General features: G+C 36.4%; 1 pseudogene; it reads left to right on the plus strand.

The window, feature by feature from the left end:
* Window positions 1–10,376: 10,376 nt before the first annotated feature.
* Window positions 10,377–10,787, plus strand: LOC147791432 (14 kDa proline-rich protein DC2.15 pseudogene; annotated as a pseudogene).
* Window positions 10,788–17,047: the final 6,260 nt, after the last annotated feature.

The raw sequence follows: 17,047 nt of genomic DNA on the forward strand, positions 1-17,047 counted from the left end.
GTTAGTCTCACGGTTTTAAAATGTGTCTGTGAGAGATGTTTCCACATTATTTTAAGAAATGTTTCGTTCTCTTTTTCAACCGACGTGAGATCTCATAGTCCATGGGAACTGTTGAAAAATTTATGAAAATATTTAAACCGTCGCATAAGAATTTACTATTTTAAAAGAGGAAGAGGGTCATTATTAATATTATGTGTTGATATTTTTATAAAATATAAGGTCAATTTTATACGATATGATTAAAAAGTGGATTTTGCTGACAATATTAGATATCGACATACTAATGAAAAAAAATACAATGGTCCGTGTCAATACTCTCGGTCAATGAAAAGCAAATTGTAGAGATAATTGCTACATTTTTCTTTTTCTTTTCTTTATTTAATTATTTAATTATTTATAGATCCAACTTTAATTTTAATTTTGAAAAAGATGATGAATAATTCGTGGCACTCAGCTGGGCAATTAAGTTTTTTTTTTCCAATAATTATTTATTACAACATTTTCATAATTTTTGAATTGTTAACCATTAAAATTCATATTAATTACATCATCATATGCCTCTTTTATCCCGAGTCAATAATAAGTATTTTAATATATTTAAAATTGTAAAATAGGTTTTTTTTTTATTAATTTAATTTATTAGTATTTTTGATTTATATATTTTTTTTTTTTCAAAATTATCTATTGATATTGACATTTCAATAAAATCGAGACTTCGATATTTTTTTGTCAACATTAACATTTGAAACATTAATGTTAAGTAACTAATTTTGATATCTAACCTAAGGGCTATAACTTGAATAGAAAATGCAACTATCATACTCTCATTCTCATAGCCTATATAGTGACCCTACATGGTTGTCTTGCCTTCATCTAAAAAAAATAGCACTTGGTTTGATAATTTAAAAAAATACTCAGTAAATAATCACACTGTTGCGGTGCGAAAATGCAAATACATGCAACGATCTCTACTTTTCAGTCTGGATAGAGCTGAATGTGTAATATTTCTCTACACATGCACACATAGATCCACCTAGCAGACTCGTATACGTATCCTCTAAGTCTACTTATTGGGCTAGCTTAAACTCACGTTGGCAGAAGCTATGGAGGAAAAGGAGCGTGCATAATACCACGACGTACATGATATCGTAGTTTATGTAGTGTAAAATATGGAGGTTCATGCATCATACAACATTAATATCACAACATAGTTCCATAAAATGACATAATCATATTATAGTACATCTTGTGTCATTGCATAAACATAACATAACACAAAACGCATCAAACAATCATGAAAAATTCGTCATTCGTACATCATACAAGTCATTCAACCAAGCCAACATTAAAGCCATTTCGTAGGCGAAGTTATTAACGTATGGAAAATTAGAGTATCTTTGTTTAAGACCTACCTTGATCGGCACAAATGTGAGGATTGTTAAGCTATTCTTAGATATATTTATATTTTAAATCTCTCCTTTCTAGGGTATAGTTGAAGCCTCAATAAAAACAGCCCAATAAATAGTTCATACTAGCAATTGTGCTCCATACATTAAACCTATGATAATTACCCATACTATCAAGTTTGAATAGTTCATGACACTATGGGGTTCCGCTAACTTTCAGACGTCGTTACAGATTAGCTTGATTAGAGGGTCCAGGCGAGCGCCCGGAGGATTCACGCTCGCACGTGTGGGTCATGTGTAAAGAAGTACTACACATCCAATTTGTTCGAGATTGGAGGTCACTCCTAGATGACTTAGAGCTCGATCCCAAGAGCATGTTGCACGTGTTTGTATCAGCATGACCCCTACAGTGGGTCACTTACTGAGTATTCTTCGAAATACTCAAGCCGTGTGCCAAATATCATTTTTCAGGTAAAGAGAAGATGCCCATGTACGGACGACGACGACATCGGAAATAGATACTGTGGCACGTGCATAAGGTAGTTGCTTGTTTAGATTCTTAGTCATAGGAGTATAGGACCCTTTTATTTCATTATTTAGATTATTCCATTTGTAATTGTTTTGTTTTAATTTTAAATTCCAACGTTATATTTTGAAACACGTAAGACCGACAATGTGTTCTAGTACTTTGAAGTGTTCTGAATGTGTTTTAAATTTTCCATTATTTATGATTAATATCTAAGAGTTATATTCCGCATTTAAGAGATAAGCATGAGACTTGGTAGCGACTCTGAGTATGTAAAAATTTAGGATCGTTACATAAAATATTAACTTGAGACTAAAGGAGAAGCTAACCTTAATGGGAATGAGTGAATACAAATGCCAAACCGAATCAAATATGTTAACAAATCAAAATTTGTTACACATGCAGTATTAGAAAGCCATGACAAAGGGATGATCTTAGAGTCAAGGTCGAGGCCTAAGCCATCGAGGCTAGAAATAAGTCACTTAGGTTGAGGCCACCTTGGTCAAGTTGAGAAAATCTTAATGAATAGCTTTACTGAGTAAGCCTAGGTCGACGCAAACACCTTCATCCAAGTCTACGATGAATCTCTCTGCCTTCTTTGTCTTAATGTAGACCAATTTCGAGGCTAGGCTAAGCTCATTTAACCAATTTCGAGGCTAGGCTAAGCTCATTCGCCTCATGTATTCTTGGTGAATTCCTATTGTTTTATACATGTGGCCATGCTCAAGTAATACTCTTCTCATAATGTCGTGTGATTACACCACCATTAGGACTGAGAAACACATTTGTGCATCATCCTAGAACATGAACGATGCACAAGATACTTTATGGTCCTCTAAACTCTTCAATAGATGAAATATCATCTCCATTATGAATCTATTCCTCCTTTCACTGATGTCATTCTGTTGAGGATTTTATAGTGCTGCCAATTGATGTTCAATTCCAGTCTCTTCACAAAACATGTTAAAAGTTTCTGAAGTGTACTCCTTGCCATTATCTGATCTTATAGTCTGAATCAAGCATGCACTTTCATTCTCAACTCTGGCTTTGAATTTCAAAATACACCCGCTACTTCTGGCTTTTGCTTCAGCAAGAAGATCCAACACATTCTTGTTGGATCATAAATAAAAACAATGTAATAAAAATTACCATTTAATGATGTTGTTCGTTGACGACCACAAAGATCAGTATGAACCTGCTGCAGTTTTTTCGAGGCTCTCCATGAATGTTTAGGAAAGGGTTGCCTATGTTGCTCCCCAAAATTACAAGCACGGCAAAGAGGAATGTAATCATTAATGTCAGCGAGTCTTTTTACTAGCTTCTTTGACTGCATCTAAAGAAAACCAAAATGATGAAAGTGCCCAAGTCTTTTGTGACAAATCCAAGTGGCACTAGCTCTTGATATAAAGGTCATCAGCTCTCTCTCCATCGGATTTAGAGCAAAGCTTTTTCCTTTCATTTTGACATTGAACAAGTCTTTGCCACTACATCTCTAATCAATCAATGTTTATTCGCAAACAACACTTTATAGCCTATATCCAAGTTTAACAGTCCAATTTATGTTTTAAAATTCATTTTTGGGATCCTAAATAAAAGTCTATTTTTTTTTTAGAGATCTTTTATCTTATAACAATTTTAATCTTAAGTAAACTTTAAAAGATTTTCAAAGCATGCATGTAATAACAATCTTAGTCTTGTCATGTTTTAGAACTTGTATTGTTATGTCATACTAACATCAATATATATCAAAACTCATTGTTAATATATATTTATCCGCTTTGACTCATTATATATCGCCGCCAATTTTACAATTTACTAGGTTGAGGTTTCCACACTCTTATAAAAAAAAAAAAAAAAATGTTTCGTTACTCCTTCAAAATGATGTGGAATCTCTTAGTTATATTTAAAAAAAAAAAAACCATATTATATTTGTAAAAAATTATTTGTGCTAAAAATAATCTCTAGATTATCATCTATTACCCACTTGTCTAGAAGGGTTCTATCAAATATTATTTTCCAACCATACAAACCACAATAATTTATTTTAAAAAGTATTTGATATCTTATTATCGAACATCACTTCGTCTAGTTTGTAGGCCATTTGACATTTTTATAATACTTTAAAAAAAGACAAATTAAATAAAAACCCATCTCTCAAATCAATTCCTCAAAACTTAATAAAGTAACTGAAAGAATGAGGTGTTTCATATCCAGCAATTTATAAGGAATTTTTGTTTTAAAATACAACAAATTCCCAAACCTCATTTATAAAAACCCTAACCCTTCTCATAATTCTTCACAAGCCATGGCACAAACCTACAAACCCTTCAATATCTCTCCACCAATTACTTCCAAGCTCTTTTCACCCATTGCCCTCCTCCTCCTTCTCAACCTCCTCTTCTTCACTATGGTCAGCTCCACCTATGTCCCTTGCCCACCGCCGCCACCCAAGCCCCACAAGCCCACCCCGTCAAGGCAGCAACCATCACTCCCCAAGTGCCCCAGGGACAACCTCAAGCTTGGCGTCTGCGCCGACTTGCTGGACGATCTAGTGCACTTAGTGATCGGCTCACCACCAAAATCCCCATGCTGCACCCTAATCCAAGGCCTTGTTGACCTGGAAGCTGCTGTGTGCCTTTGCACTGCGATGAAGGCAAGAGCCTTGGGTCTCAAGATTGACCTCTCAGTTTCCCTCAGCTTGCTTTTGAACTACTGTGGAAAGAAGGTTCCGTTCGGCTTCCAATGCCCTGCTTGAAACCAAATCCTTTCATTTCTGTTTCTTGTTTCTTCTTCAATTTTCCATTTCAATGTCGTGTTTAAATAATCAGTTTTGTCGTACGTCGTGTTATGATGGGTTTGGAAATCTTCTCAGAATTCCACCATCTTTGTATAGTTTCATTACAATGCAATGTAACATAATGGTACGTAGTTTTTTTTTTTTCAAATGAACAATGTTGTTCGTCTATTCTTGTGTCTTATTACAAATTTGACGATGCATATGTTTGAACCTCAAATCTTGTTTCACCTGTGTCACTTGCATGAAATCATAATAAACCCTTAACTTCAAAATTTTCATGACCAAAAATTAAAGAGAGTAATATTAACACTCAAGTTTTAAATGACAATGTTGATGAAAAATGTGGAGACCTCAATTTAATGAAAATATGGATGTCAGTGTAACAGCCCAAGTACGCCGCTAGTAGATATTATCCGTTTGGAATCGTTATGTATCGCTGTCAGCCTTACGGTTTTAAATCTTGTTTGTTAGGGAAAGGTTTTCACATTCCTATAAAGAACGCTTCGTTCTCCTCTCCAATTGACGTGGGATCTCACAATCCACCCCCTTGTGGGCCAGCGTCTTTATTGGCATACCGCTCGGTGTCTGGCTCTGATGCCATTTGTAATAGCCTAAGCTCACTATTAGCAGGGATTATCTACTTTGGCCCGTTATGTATCGCCGTTAGTCTCACGGTTTTAAAATGTGTCAGTGAGAGATGTTTCCACATTACTTTAAGAAATGTTTCGTTCTCTTTTCCAACCGACGTGAGATCTCATAGTCCATGGAAACTTTTGAAAAATTTATGAGAATATTTAAACCGTCGTATAAGAATTTACTATTCTAAACGAGGAAGAGGGTTATTATTAATATTATGTGTTGATATTTTTATTAAATTTAAGGTCAATTTTATACAATAAGATTAAAAAGTGGATTTGGTGGACAATATTAGGTATCGACATTTTAATGAAAAAAGAATACAATGGTCCGTGTCAATACTCTCGGTCACGGTCAATGAAAAGCAAATTGTAGAGATAATTGCTACATTTTTCTTTTTCTTTTCTTTATTTATTTATTTAATTATTTATAGAAACAACTTTAATTTTAATTTTGAAGAAGACGATGAATAATTTGTTGTTCACTAAGCTGGGCAATTAATTTTTTTTTCTAATAATTATTTATTACCACCTTTTCATAATTTTTGAATTGTTATCCAGTATACTTCATATTAATTACATCATCATATGCCTCTTTTATCTCGATTCAATGATAAGTATTTTAATATATTTAAAATTGTAAAATAGGTTTTTTATTATTAATTTAATTTATTAGTATTTTTGTTGTATATATTTTTTTTTTCAATATTATCAATTGATATTGACATTTCCATAAAATGGAGACTTCCATATTTTAAACATCAATGTTAAGTAACTAATTTTGATTCTAACCCAAGGGCTATAACTTGAATAGAAAATGCAACTATCATACCTTCATTCTCATAGCCTATATAGTGACCCTACATGGTTGTCTTACCTTCATCTAAAAAAAATAGCACTTGATTTGATAATTTAAAAAAATACTCAGTAAATAATCACACTGTTGCGGTCGGAAAATGCAAATACATGCAACGATCTCTACTTTTCAGTCTGGATAGAGTTGAATGTGTAAGATTTCTCTACACATGCACACATAGATCCACCTAGGAGACTCGTATACGTATCCTCTAAGTCTACTTGTTGGGCTAGCTTAAACTCACGTTGCCAGAAGCTATGGAGGGAAAGGAGCGTGCATAATACCACGACGTACATGATATCGTAGTTTATGTAGTGTAATATATGGAGGTTCATGCATCATACAACATTAATATCACAACATAGTTCCATAACATGACATAATCATATTATAGTACATCTTGTATCATTGCATAAACATAACAGAACACAAAACGCATCAAACAATCATGAAAAATTCGTCATTCGTACATCATACAAGTCATTCAACCAAGCCAACATTAAAGCCATTTCGTAGGCGAAGTTATTAACGTATGGAAAATTAGAGTATCTTTGTTTAAGACCTACCTTGATCGGCACAAATGTTAGGATTGTTAAGCTATTCTTAGATATATTTATATTTTAAGTCTCTCCTTTCTACGGTAGAGTTGAAGCCTCAAGAAAAACAGCCCAATAAATAGTTCATACTCGCAATTGTGCTCCATACATTAAACCTATGATAATTACCCATACTATCAAGTTTGAATAGTTCATGACACTATGGGGTTCCACTAACTTCCAGACGTCCGTTACAGATTAGCTTGATTAGAGGGTCCAGGCGAGCACCCGGAGGATTCACGCTCGCACGTGTGGGTCATGTGTAAAGAAGTACTACACATCCAATTTGTTCGAGATTGGACGTCACTCCTAGATGAGTTAGAGCTCGATCCCAAGAGCATGTTGCACGTGTTTGCATCAGCATGACCCCTACAGTGGGTCACTTACTGAGTATTCTTCGAAATACTCAAGCCGTGTGCCAAATATCATTTTCAGGTAAAGAGAAGACGCCCATGTACGGACGACGACGACATTGGAAATAGATACTGTGGCACGTGCAAAAGGTAGTTGCATGTTTAAATTCCTAGTCATAGGAGTACAGGACGCTTTTATTTCATTATTTAGATTATTTCATTTGTAATTGTTTTGTTTTAATTTTAAATTCCAACGTTATATTTTGGAACACGTAAGACCGACAATGTGTTCTAGTAGTTTGAAGTGTTCGAATGTGTTTTAAACTTTCCGTTATTTATGATGAGTATCTAAGAGTTATATTCCGCATTTAAGAGATAAGCATGAGACTTGGTAGCGACTCTGAGTATGTAAAAATTTAGAATCGTTACATAAAACATTAACTTGAGACTAAAGGAGAAGCTAAACCTTAATGGGAATGAGTGAATAAAAACGCCAAACCGAATCAAATAAGTTAACAAATCAAAATTTGTTACCCATGCAGTATTAGAAAGCCATGACAAAGGGATGATCTTAGAGTCAAGGTCGAGGCCTAAGCCATCGAAGCTAGAAATAAGTTACTTAGGTTGAGGTCACCTTGGTCGAGTTGAGAAAATCTTAATGAATAGCTTTACTGAGTAAGTCTAGGTCGACGCAAACACCTTCATCCAAGTCTACGATGAATCTCTCTGTCTTCTTTGTCTTAATGTAGACCAATTTCGAGGCTAGGCTAAGCTCATTCGCCTCATGAATTCTTGGTGAATTCCTATTGTTTTATACATGTGGCCATGCTCAAGTAATACTCTTCTCATAATGTCGTGTGATTACACCACCATTAGGACTGAGAAACACATTTGTGCATCATCCTAGAACATGAACGATGCACAAGATACTTTATGGTCCTCTAAACTCTTCAATAGATGAAATATCATCTCCATTATGAATCTATTCCTCCTTTCACTGATGTCATTTTGTTGAGGATTTTATAGTGCTGCCAATTGATGTTCAATTCCAGTCTCTTCACAAAACATGTTAAAAGTTTCTGAAGTGTACTCCTTGCCATTATCTGATCTTATAGTCTGAATCAAGCATGCACTTTCATTCTCAACTCTGGCTTTGAATTTCAAAATACACCCGCTACTTCTGGCTTTTGCTTCAGCAAGAAGATCCAACACATTCTTGTTGGATCATAAATAAAAACAATGTAATAAAGATTACCATTTAATGATGTTGTTCGTTGACGACCACAAAGATCAGTATGAACCAGCTGCAGTTTTTTCGAGGCTCTCCATGAATGTTTAGGAAAGGGTTGCCTATGTTGCTCCCCAAAATTACAAGCACGGCAAAGAGGAATGTAATCATTAATGTTAGCGAGTCTTTTTATCATCTTCTTTGACTGCATCTAAAGCAAACCTCAATGATGAAAGTGCCCAAGTCTTTTTTGCCAAATCTCAGTGGCACTAGCTCTTGATATAAAGGTCATCTGCTCTCTCTCCATCGGATTTAGAGCAATGCTTTTTCCTTTCATTTTGACATTGAACAAGTCTTTTGATATGAATCCAACAACTGATCACGTGCATGTACCCGTAGGACTGATTACAAGAAGCAAGGTTAAGAAGATTCAAGAGGCCTATACATTGCATCTTCAAAAGCTAGCTAGTGTACCGGTTGAAACATAGACTTTTGAGCTCAAAAATCTTTATAGCATTAGCATATCAAATCAAGAAGATAATGGAGTGGCTGATATTGGAAAGTAATTAGAAGACTTGTCTTTGGTAGTTGAATTACCAATTAAGGAAATTATTAATGCCTTATTTGCTTCATTTTATATTTAATAGCATTTATTAATAGTTTGTATGAATTGCCTTATATTCTTCAATTTGTATTTAATAGCATTTATTAGCATTTATTAGTGGTGGGTGGCTGAACTTTATTTTGTTATGGTTATCTTCTTGGCCTATTTAAAGGCATGTAATATTAATGTTTGGGGGATTTTGTTGAATACAGAAAAAACCTTTGTGTTTTCTTGATACCCTTTTAGTGTTATTCTTTTTCATACCTTGCTCTAGGTTTGATGTTTTAACCGATTCATTGAATTAGTTTTGATCAAGCTAATTCTGGAGTGAATTGTCTTGGTATCTAACAGTGACCATCATAGATTCCAAGTTCGATCTAAGAGTCATTCATCTTCTAACCAGCTCATGGTTGAAATCAATCCGTTAAGTTAGCTTTCTCTGTGAGCGTTTTGCAAGGATTCTAGAAGGACCTCTATCTTTGCAAAAATCAGCATTGTAGGCGCTTATCATCTTTGCCACTACATCTCTAATCAATCACTGCTTATTCGCAAACAACACTTTATGGCCTATATGGAAGTTTAACGGTCCAATTTATGTTTTAAAATTCATTTTTGGGATCCTAAATAAAAGTCTTTTTTTTTTTTTTTTTGAGAGATCTTTTATCTTATAACCATTTTCATCTTAAGTAAACTTTAAAAGATTTTCAAAGCATGCATGTAATAACAATCTTAGTCTTGTCATGTTTTAGAAGTTGTACTGTTATGTCATACTAACATCAATATATATCAAAACTCATTGTTAACATATATTTATCCGCTTTGACTCATTATATATCGCCGCCAATTTTACAATTTACTAGGGAGAGGTTTCCACACCCTTATAAAAAAAAAAAAAGTTTCGTTACTCCTTCAAATGACGTGGAATCTCATAGTTATATTTAAAAAAAAAAACCATATTATATTTGTAAAAATTATTTGTGCTAAAAATAATCTCTAGATTATCATCTATTACCCACTTGTCTGGAAGGGTTCTATCAAATATTATTTTCCAACCCTACAAACCACAATATTTTATTTTAAAAAGTATTTGATATCTTATTATCGAACATCACTTCGTCTAGTTTGTAGGCCATTTGACATTTTTATAATACTCTAAAAAAGACAAACTAATTAAAACCCCATCTCTCAAATCAATTCCTCAAAACTTAATAAAGTAACTGAAAGAGTTAGGTGTTTCATATCCAGCAATTTATAAGGAATTTTTGTTTTAAAATACAACAAATTCCCAAACCCCATTTATAAAAACCCTAACAATTCTCATAATTCTTCACAAGCCGTCCCACAAACCTACAAACCCTTCAATATCTCTCCACCAATGGCTTCCAAGCTCTCTTCACCCATTGCCCTCCTCCTCCTCCTCAACCTCCTCTTCTTCACTATGGTCAGCTCCACCTATGTCCCTTGCCCACCGCCGCCACCCAAGCCCCACAAGCCCACCCCGTCAAGGCAGCAACCATCACTCCCCAAGTGCCCCAGGGACACCCTCAAGCTTGGCGTCTGCGCCGACTTGCTGGACGATCTAGTGCACTTAGTGATCGGCTCACCACCAAAATCCCCATGCTGCACCCTAATCCAAGGCCTTGTTGACCTGGAAGCTGCTGTGTGCCTTTGCACTGCGGTGAAGGCCAGAGCCTTGGGTCTAAAGATTGACCTCTCAGTTTACCTCAGCTTGCTTTTGAACTACTGTGGAAAGAAGGTTCCTTCCGGCTTCCAATGCCCTGCTTGAAACCAAATCCTTTCATTTCCGTTTCTTATTTCTTCTTCAATTTTTCATTTCAATGTCGTGTTTAAATAATCGATTTGGTCGTACGTCGTGTTATGATGGGTTTGGAAATCTTCTCAGAATTCCACCATCATTTTATAGTTTCATTACAATGCAATGTAACATAATGGTACGTAGTTTTTTTTTCAAATGAACAACGTTGTTCATCTATTCTTGTGCCTTATTACAAATTTGACGATGCATATATTTGAAACCTCAAATCGTGTTTCACCTGTGTCACTTGCATGAAATCATAATAAACCCTTAACTTCAAAGTTTTCATGACGAAAAATTAAAGAGAGTAATATTAACACTCAAGTTTTAAATGACAATGTTGATGAAAAATGTAGAGACCTCAATTTAATGAAAATATGGATGTCAGTGTAACAGCCCAAGTACGCCGCTAGTAGATATTATCCGTTTGGAATCGTTATGTATTGTCGTCAGCCTTACGGTTTTAAAACATGTTTGTTAGAGAGAGGTTTTCACATTCCTATAATGAACGCTACGTTCTCCTTTCCAACTGACGTGAGATCTCACAATCCACCCCCTTGGGGGCCAGGGTCTTTGTTGGCACACCGCTCGGTGTCTGACTCTGATGCTATTTGTAATAGCCTAAGCTCACCGTTAGCAGAGATTATCTACTTTGGCCCGTTACGTATCGCCGTTAGTCTCACGGTTTTAAAATGTGTCTGTGAGAGATGTTTCCACATTACTTTAAGAAATGTTTCGTTCTCTTTTTCAACTGACTTGAGATCTCATAGTCCATGGGAACTTTTGAAAAATTTATGAGAATATTTAAACCGTCGTATAAGAATTTACTATTCTAAACGAGGAAGAGGGTTATTATTAATATTATGTGTTGATATTTTTATTAAATATAAGGTCAATTTTATACAATAAGATTAAAAAGTGGATTTGGTAGTCTGAATCAAGCATGCACTTTCATTCTCAACTCTGGCTTTGAATTTCAAAATACACCCGCTACTTCTGGCTTTTGCTTCAGCAAGAAGATCCAACACATTCTCGTTGGATCATAAATAAAAACAATGTAATAAAGATTACCATTTAATGATGTTGTTCGTTGACGACCACAAAGATCAGTATGAACCAGCTGCAGTTTTTTCGAGGCTCTCCATGAATGTTTAGGAAAGGGTTGCCTATGTTGCTCCCCAAAATTACAAGCACGGCAAAGAGGAATGTAATCATTAATGTCAGCGAGTCTTTTTACCAGCTTCTTTGACTGCATCTAAAGCAAACCTCATTGATGAAAGTGCCCAAATCTTTTGTGCCAAATCTCAGTGGCACTAGCTCTTGATATAAAGGTCATCTGCTCTCTCTCCATCGGATTTAAAGCAAAGCTTTTTCCTTTCATTTTGACATTGAACAAGTCTTTGCCACTACATCTCTAATCAATCACTCCTTATTCTCAAACAAGTAACTGTCCATGTTTTTCGAAACTTTTTTAGGGAATGACGAGGCATGATGATTTAGAATAGAATTTCGAAGAAACGGAGTGTATAAAGCAGTAAAAAAGTGCTTAAAATCGAAACCCTAATTCAGAAACCCCGAACCGAGACGTTTGAAACTCGTGCTAAAAAAACCGAGCAACCGTACATGTTTTTCAAAACTTTTGTGGGGAATTATTAGGCATGATGATTTAGAATAGAACGTTGAAGAAATGGAGTGTATAAAGCAGTAAAAAAGTGCTTCAAATCGAAACCCTAATTCGGAAAACCCAAATCGGGACGTTGAAACACGTGCTATAGAAACCGAGTAACTTTCCATGTTTTAAGAAACTTTTTTGGGGATGGATTAGGCATGATGATTTAGAATAGAATATTGAATAAAAAGAGTGTATAAAGCAGTAAAAAAGTGCTTAAAATCGAACCCTATTTCGGAAACTGCAAACTGGGACGTTTCAAACACGTTCTAAAAAACTGATAAACTGTCCATGTTTTTCGAAACTTTTGTGGGGAATGATTAGCCATGATGATGAAGAATAGAATGTCGAAGAAACGGAGTGTATAAAGCAATAAAAAAGGGCTTAAAATTGAAACCCTAATTTAGAAACGCCAAACTGGGACGTTTGAAACACGTGCTAAAAAACCAAGTAACTGTTCATGTTTTTCGAAACTTTTGTAGGGAATGATGAGGGATGATGATTTAGAATAGAATTTTGAAGAAACGGAGTGTATAAAGCAATAAAAAAGTGTTTAAAATCGAAACCCTAATTCGGAAACCTCAAACCAAGACGTTTGAAACACGTGCTAAAGAAACTGAGTAACTTTTCATGTTTAAGAAACTTTTGTGAGGAATGATTAGGCATGATGATTTAGAATAGATTGTCGAAGAAACAGAGTGTATAAAGCAGTAAAAAAAGTGCTTAAAATCGAACCCCTAATTCGAAAACCCCAAACCGGGACGTTTGAAACACGTGCTAAAATAACCGAGTAACTGTCCATGTTTTTTGAAACTTTTGTGGGGAATGATTAGGCATGATGATCAAGAATAGAATGTCGAAGAAACAGAGTGTATAAAGCAGTAAAAAAGTGCTTAAAACCGAAACCCTAAACCGGGTCGTTTGAAACACGTGCTAAAAAAATCCGAGTAACTATCCATGTTTTAAGAAACTTTTTTGGGGAATGATTAGGCATGATGATTAAGAATAGAATGTCGAAAAAACGGAGTGTATAAAGTAGTAAAAAAGTGCTTAAAACCGAAACCCTAAACCGGGTCGTTTGAAACACGTGCTAAAAAAATCCGAGTAACTATCCATGTTTTAAGAAACTTTTTTGGGGAATGATTAGGCATGATGATTAAGAATAGAATGTCGAAGAAACAGAGTGTATAAAGCAGTAAAAAAGTGCTTAACATCGAAAAAAATGTTTCGTTCCTCCTTCCAACTAACGTCTCTAGTTGATCAATACAGATATATGTGGACCAATTAACCCCGAGTCCTTCAGCGAAAATAGGTATTTCATTTCCTTTATCGATGATCACTCACGGAAAACTTAGGCTTACTATCTGAAAGGAAAATCCAAGGCATTGAGGTATTAAAAAATTTCAAAGTAACGGTGGAGAAGGAAACTGGTAGACACATCAAAGCTGTACGATCTGATAGATGTGGCTAGTATACTTCGACGGCTTTCATGGAGTACTGCAAGGAGCAAGGCATAAGGTGATTTTTAACCGCACCGTACACCCCTCAATAAAATGGTGTGGCCGAGAGAAAGAACCGGGCCATTCTCGACATGGATATCTCAATGCTTAAGAGAAAAAGGATGTCGAAGGAATTTTGGGCAGAAGCCGTGCAATGCACCATCTACGTACAAAATCGATGTCCACATGCAAAGTTAGATGATCAAACACCACAAGAGGCTTGGAACGGACAAAAGCCTACAATTTCTCACCCTTAAAGTGTTCGGTAGTGTGGCTTATGCTCACGTACCGGACCAACGAAGAACGAAGCTCGAATACAAAAGCAAAAGGTATATCTTTATTTGATATGATGGGAAGACAAAAGAATACAAGCTACTTGACCCGATTAGTAAGATGATGATAGTGAGTCACAATGTGCGAGTAAATGAAGCAAGCGAATGGGATTGGAACAATTCGACGGATGTCAACATCGAAGTAGGAGAATCATCAGTTGCTACACCAACAGACTCAGAAATTTTCAATGATGAAGATGAACCACGACAACCCAAAATGCGGAGTTTGCGAGTTTTGTATGACTCAACTAATGAGGTACACCTTGTATGTCTTATGGCAGATGCTGAAAATATCAGCTTTGAAGAGGCGGTGCGAGACACGAAGTGGCAAACCGATTCATCGCAACAACACATGGGAAGTGACAAAATTACCGGTAGGAAGTCAGCCCATAGGTGGGAAGTGGGTATTCAAGAAAAAGATGAATGCTCAAGGCGAGATTGAACGGTACAAGGCGCGACTTGTTGCGAAGGGATACAAGCAAAAGGCGGGAATCGACTATGACGAAGTGTTTGTTCCCGTCGCTAGAATGGAGACAATCTGATTGATCATTTCCCAAGCAGCCCAATTCAAATGGCCGATTTTTCAAATGGATGTCAAGTTAGCATTCTTGAATGGTGTGCTTAAAGAAGAAGTATACCTCGAACTGTTGAGTTATGGAGTCTGCTCCCTGTATTTATAGCTTGGTCAATGGCTATATCCGGTAAAGCTATATATGGTACATAGCTATATATAGTAGATGGTTAAATCTGGTAAAGCTATATTTAGTAGACTGAACCATATATATATCCCGTCCAGTAAAGCTCTTAAATGTACTTTTCTATTCTCTGTACTCTCTTGTTGTACATGCCTGAAGTCATCAATAAAAAATCCTTTTAGCCAGAGTTCTCCTTGCAACTTCTCTCTATCCTTCTCTTTGTGTTCATCTAGATCGAGCGTGTGCGTTGTTGTGCGATCCTAACAACTGGTATCGATCCTAACAACTGGTATCAGAGCAAGGCAAAATTCACCACGATCTGTGAAGATGGAAAGTTCAAAGATTGGAATTGAGAAGTTCGATGGATCCGATTTCGGTTTCTGGAAGATGCAGATTGAAGATTATCTGTACCAGAAAGATCTTCACGAACCTCTGTTGGGGGTGAAGCCGGATACCATGACCACGGAACAGTGGAAGCTCAAGGATGACAAGCCTTAGGGATGATCCGGTTGACGCTATCCAGAAACGTGGCGTTTAACATCATCAAGGAGAAGACAACGTCAGATCTGATGAAGGCGCTGTCAAATATGTATGAAAAACCGTCGGCTATGAACAAGGTGTATTTGATGCGTAGATTGTTCAATCTACAGATGTCTGAAGGTGGACGTGTTGCGGATCATATAAATGAATTCAATATGATCATAAGTCAACTGGGTTCGGTGGAAATTAATTTCGAAGATGAAATTAAAGCGTTGATTTTGATGTCATCCTTACCCGAGTCATGGGATACTGTTGTTGCCGCAATCAGCAGTTCCCGAGGATCTGATAAACTGAAGTTTGATGAAATTCGAGATGTAGTTCTCAGCGAAAGTATTCGCAAACGGGAAACTGGAGATTCATCAGGCAATGCTCTCAGTGTTGATCGAAGGGGAAGAAGCAAATCAAAGAGCTCAAACAAACATGGGCGTTCAAAATCAAAGAACCGGGGAAAATCTCCAAACAAACCCAACGTAACGTGTTGGAGCTGTGGGGGAAAAGGACACTTTCGGACAGATTGTACAAAGCTAAAGAAGAAGCAGAATCATAAATCTGAAGATGATGATGATTCTATATACACAATAGAAGATGCTGAGGATGTTTTAATCCTTAGTGTGGATAGCCCAGCTGAATCCTGGATTTTGGATTCAGGTGCATCGTTCCATTCGTCTCCAAGTAAGGAATTGTTTCGAAATTTCAAATCAGGAAATTTCGGGAAGGTGTATCTTGCCGACAATAAAACCTTGGAGATTGAAGGAAAGGGAGATGTCTCCATACAAACTCCAGCAGGAAATCAATGGACATTACAAGATGTCAGATACATTCCTGGTCTCAAGAAGAACCTGATCTCTATTGGTCAGTTGGATAGCACAGGCTATGCAGCAGAGTTTAGAAAGAGTTCCTGGAAGATTGTGAAGGGCGCCATGGTTGTTGCGCGTGGCACAAAATCCGGAACCTTATACACTACTGCAGAGTGTATAAACATGACTGCTGCTGCTGAGAGTGCTTCCAATTCAAGTCTATGGCACAATAGACTTGGACATATGAGCGTCAAAGGAATGAAGATGCTCACTGCGAAAGGAGCTTTAGAAGGCTTAAAATCTGTTGATATGGGTCTTTGTGAGAGCTGCGTTATGGGCAAACAGAAACGAGTTAGTTTCACAAAGGCTGCCAGAGAACCGAAGAAAGTGCGGTTGGAAATGGTCCATACAGACGTCTGGGGACCATCTCCAGTTTCATCACTTGGTGGATCAAGGTACTACGTCACCTTCATCGATGACTTCAGCAGGAAGGTATGGGTTTACTTTCTGAAACATAAGTCAGATGTGTTTACCACCTTCAAGAAGTGGAAAGCTGAAGTTGAAAATCAGACCGGCTTGAAGATCAAATGCCTGAGGTCTGAAAATGGAGGAGAGTACAACAAATCAGAGTTTATAACATTTTGTGCAGCTGAGGGAATTAGATTAATAAGAACAATTCCCGGTAAGGCAAGACAAAA

The sequence above is a fragment of the Cucurbita pepo genome, chromosome 8 (assembly GCF_057944985.1).
Source record: "Cucurbita pepo subsp. pepo isolate OVF chromosome 8, ASM5794498v1, whole genome shotgun sequence".
NCBI classification, from domain to species: domain Eukaryota; kingdom Viridiplantae; phylum Streptophyta; class Magnoliopsida; order Cucurbitales; family Cucurbitaceae; genus Cucurbita; species Cucurbita pepo.